The following is a 5,065-nucleotide window of genomic DNA, read 5'->3' as shown; positions in this document are numbered from 1 at the left end:
TCATGATGGAAGAAGAGATGAAAGTCCTCTCCCAGAAGTACAACCCGCAGAAGACGTCCGCGAGATGGAAAAACCCTCGTAACGACAGGTATGTCCACCACAAAGGAGAAGATCTCCAGGGCGAGCATAATTACGCTATCAACTCCGAACAGAGAAAGAATTCCGGAAATACCTGGACCAGGAACCAGTTCAAGGATAATTCCTACTGCGAGTTCCACCAGACCAGAGGTCATTCCACTATGAACTGTAAGGTTCTCGGCGCAAGGCTTGCTGCGAAGCTTCTCGCCGGCGAAATTTCAAAGGTCACAGGCATAAAAGACCTCCTCCTGGATTCCGATCGCCTTCCCAAAACTGATAAAGAATCCCCCGAAAACGACACCCGCGAAAATCAATTGGGCGAGAAACGCGGAATGAGGCAGGATGACCGAGGAAATGACAGCAACCGTAGAAGGGTGAGCATGATCATCGGGGGATCGCAATTCTATCGCGATTTGATCTCGTCGATCAAAGCTTATGGACGGAAGGCTGAGACGAGTTCAAGGTGGCTGGCTCGGTCCCCAACCGACGACGCCCCTAACGATACGATAGTCTTTGAAGTGCGGGAAACCATCAGAATCGATAAACCTCACTGCGACCCATTGGTTATCGATCTGGTAATCTGAGACCTGGAAGTGGGAAGGATCCTTGTCGACACGGGAAGCACAATCAAAGTCATCTTCCGCGATAACCTCCGGAGGATGAACATCGAACTCGGATAAGTCGTCCCGGAACCAAAACCTCTCACCGGTTTCTCAGGTGCAACGTCAATGACCCTCAGATCAATCAAACTCCTAGTGATGGCTAAAGAGGTGACGAAAATCATTGACTTCACGGTAGTCGATAATCCGGCCATCTACAATGTCATCATGGGAACTCCTTGGATCGGTACCGTCGACTTACCACCTTGGCATCAAGTTCCCAACACCAAACGGAACAGCAATAATATGGGGATGCCAGAAACAGTCTAGGCTCTGCTTCTTGGCCGAGCATAAACTACGACAAACTTGGAACACCCCCGCGGTCAACCCAAAACGGGCTAAGAAAGCTAAAAACGCTCCCGAGAGCTCCATAAAAAGTGATCCAGAATCACCCGACCAGGCAACGACTCCAGACAGCGACTCCAGACAGCGACATAGTCCCCGAGTTCATCGCCTTGCCAGCGGACAGCCCGACTCTTGAAACGGTCGTCGATCCAATTGAAGCCCCAACGGCTGAAGTAACCGGAGCGATCCCATCTAGCGAGTAGGAACACCCGCTGCAACTCTCAAAAAATCCTATCACTAAACAAACCAACTCACAATCACCGAACTACGAGACGGCTTGATCTCCATAAGGAGTACATAGGCAGTTTGTCGAAAGGAAAATTTTTGCTGTCCCCCCTCATCAAAAAGGGGGGGGGGGGGTGGATACGTATACTCGTATACTCCCACAAAGTCCGAAATATTCATGAATGTACTCGATATTTTCGAAACTTTTTCAATAAATTCTACTTTCTTACGACCTTACGATTCACTTACAATAAGTCACAGTAATCTAAGGTTGGCTTAAGAAACGCCCAAGATAAGGGCATACCGTCTAAGCAGTCCTTGGACGAAAACTAATTCCTACATAAGTCACACATACTCATGGTCAAGCAAGACCGGAAAACGCATCTTCTATAAAAACGAAAATCGTAGCCATCTCACAGCAAAAGACATATCTTCGAGAAAGCGAGACGTCGCAAATATTTCTCGAAATATATTATCCAAATACACAGTCCATTCGTGACTCTAAAATACAAAATTCCCGTCGATTGGCCCCGACGGACAAGTCCAAAACGTTCTCTAAAAAAGAACTCGTAGTCAAACCTTTCAGAAAAACTAAAGGTTCTCTTACATCCGACAAGGATAAGAAAATCCGAAATTTTGGTCAGCACACCAGACGTTCTCTGGAGAGTGCTCGACTCTTCCCACACAAGTCATATAAGCCGACGCCCAGTCGCAGACTTTAATCGGAAAGAATCAGGTAGAAATCGCCAACTGGCAAAACGAAAGCCGATTAGTCGTCGCATAGCCTTAGAGCCGAAAGTAAACTTAGGTCTTGCCCTAAACCCAGTCCTACTAGTCCATTAACATCTCAAGGCATGATATCGAAACTGATACGAGATCTTAAAACATGTTTCATCGTCCACATCTAAAACGCTCACGAAACTTCGTAAAACTCCTAAACGTTTTCGAATACCCTCGAAAGAGCAAACGAACGGAACGACAAATTAAGAGTTAAGATACGAAGTGACTACTTGTGTCTTTCTCTCGACACTTGGTAGAAGTATAAACAAAAACCCATAGAATGCTAAAAGAACATTTGTTATATATAAAAAGGCCGCAGAGCGGTTGGGATTCGAAGCCACCAACGGCCAGTCCCATCTCGCTTCCGTCGTGTCCTCCGAAACCTCGATGGGTTCCCAAAGCTCTCGGATCCTCCCCTCGATTGGAGGAACCATCGACTCGGCCTGGGCGCACCCATCCATGAGGCCCGACATCTCAGCAACCTCGGAGAGAAAAGAGAAATCAGCGTTCTGCGACTTCCAAAGGGTACCAACCAAACCGCGGCATTCGCGGAAGTCACCCACGTGGTCTTGAGCGTCCTTGAAACTCCTGAACTCAGAATCAAACAATGTAGCTCTCCTCACTAACTCCGCAGCAATCGTCCTCCTCCCCTTCCTCTCCGCAAGAATGAGAGCTCGGGAATGGGACTCAGCCTGTCTGCTCTCTCTTTCCGCAACCTCGTTCTGAAATCGGATGAATTTCCTCTCGGTCTCTTCGGCCTTGAAGTGCAAAAGACACGCCTCTCTGAAACTTCCGTCAGGCGTTGAATTAAAGACCCGCATGCCCTACACGAATCAAGGGTCAAACATGGAAGCGACAAACGGAGACTCGCCAAAAAAATAATAATTTTTCAGAGACTAAACCTCGTTGATCAACAGAGAACCTTCCGCGACCACTTCTCTCCTCGACGCTTCATCCAGTGACGCTGGAGTAGTAAAACCGGGAGGAAGGTTGGCAAAGAAGTCGTCCGGAAGAGGAGCCTCGTTGGTTCCACTCCCATCACCCGGGGTGAAACCCGGGTTCCATCCGGGTAGCGGAAAATCTTCTGAGATAAAGTTTCTGTCTTCGAGAGCGATTCCCTTGTCCTTTCAGGGCCTAACTCTCTCCCTCTGATCGGGAACAGCGTCGGGGTGTGGCTCGTCTATGTCCGATGCACGTAAAGGTTGGGAGATGCCTCGCGATCAGTAGAGCGCCACTGCATTCCGGATCCTGTCCAGGGTGAAGAAATCCCAAAAGAACGGACCATTGCGGAGAAGATCGCACTTAGCAAACAGGTCCCTGGGGATCGCGGGGAGGATATTGTTCGCTACAAAATTAATTCGTTAGATACCTCCGAGTATCTATACGAACCAAATTTCCAACCGTCGTACCATGATGAAAGTTCCATTTACCACGGAACCAGGGGAGACAGTTCTCCTCGACGGATGCGCCATCGATTCGAACATAGAAAAAACGCTCGAACCATCCCTTGGCATTTGAAGTATGCCCTTGGATTATCGACATATGTCTCTTAGAGCCATGCGGTATGAGTAGTCAATCAAGGTCTTTCGTGTCGAACATAGCCCTTCAAAGTCGTCAGGGCTGAGGTCCATTCCGACCTCGTAGCTCAGGATCGACACGCCAAGAAAGTTCTGCAACGCCGCAACATTTAGCTGACTGATCGACAGCTCAAAACGGTCGAGTGCGCGGACGATGTCCTCAGGAATCGGGAACCATATGCGACAACGTGTCAGGAAAGCTTCGTAGCATGTGAAGAATCCCTCCGGGGGATCCTCCGCACTCTCCCCATGCACCGGGATTCAAAACACAACCCCGCTAGGAACTCTGTAAAACTCCCGAAGGGTCTTAAGATAGGCGGGAGAGGTCCTGCTAGGAAGGATAGGATCAAGCTGCATTGTGGGTCATGTGGGATAGAAGACTTCGGGCGGAGGAGTTATCGAACCGCATAAAGCGTCCCAGTACGCTTACTTCTCTTCTTGCTCGAAAATGATTGAGGGGAAGTCTTTTTCTTAGAGGATCTCTTTCTTGAAGTCATTTTTTGAAAGACAAAAGCTTTGACACAAAGGTAAAGAGAGAGAGGATAAGAGAAATTTCTACCTTGGAGAAATATTCTTGTGAAGAGAAGTTAATTAAGACTTTAAAAAAAAAACTTACTCCACCTATACATAGGAAAAAATGGGTAAGGTTTAACGCTGAGTTTTTAGTTTTTTGATGGCTGATTTATTATATTTGATGGCTGATTTGTTATTTTGATGACTGAGTTATGTGTTATAACCTGGTGTTTGTTGGGGTCAAAACCGGTCACGACGAAATCAATGCCTTAAAGTTCTCAGAAAACCAACTCTCGATCAATCCTTGAAAACTAGACATTCCCGGAAAATGGTTAATCAAATAAAAGACAGTTTTTCGCGGATGCGAACCGAGGAATGTCGAGAAGAGGATCAGTCTGGATGAGGACTCGATCGTAAGCGAGACCCGCACCGAGGTCACCTCGCCCATGGTCACCTCGCCCATGGTCACCTCGCCCATGGGCGAGGACGACCCGCGCAGAGGTCACCTCGCCCATGGGCGAGGACGACCCGCGCCGAGGTCACCTCACCCATGGGCGAGGACGACCCGCGCTGAGGTCACCTCACCCATGGGCGAGGACGACCCGCGCTAAGATCACCTTTTTTGTCCATTTGGACATGCCCTTTGGACATGGACAGCCCAAATGACATCTCTAGCGAGGACGACCCGCACCGAGGTCCCCTCGCCCATGGGCGAGGACGACCCACACCGAGGTCATCTCGCCCATGGGCGAGGACCGACCTCCTGTCCCGAAACTGTGCATCCTCAATCCAGTTCCCGTAAAACAATCCTCGGGCCCTTGGACGCAATACCCATGTCTCGTCTCGCTTAGGATTATCAAAGAAAGACTTCGGGAAAAGTTATAAAAA

General features: G+C 48.7%; 1 pseudogene; it reads right to left on the bottom strand.

Moving 5' to 3' along the window:
* LOC106319910 overlaps positions 1–892 on the bottom strand; it is a 20,450-nt pseudogene extending 19,558 nt beyond the window's left edge.
* Positions 893–5,065: the final 4,173 nt, after the last annotated feature.

The sequence above is a fragment of the Brassica oleracea genome, unplaced genomic scaffold (genome assembly GCF_000695525.1).
Source record: "Brassica oleracea var. oleracea cultivar TO1000 unplaced genomic scaffold, BOL UnpScaffold00686, whole genome shotgun sequence".
In the NCBI taxonomy this organism is placed as follows: Eukaryota; Viridiplantae; Streptophyta; class Magnoliopsida; order Brassicales; family Brassicaceae; genus Brassica; species Brassica oleracea.
This window is presented reverse-complemented; position numbering and strand designations above follow the sequence as displayed.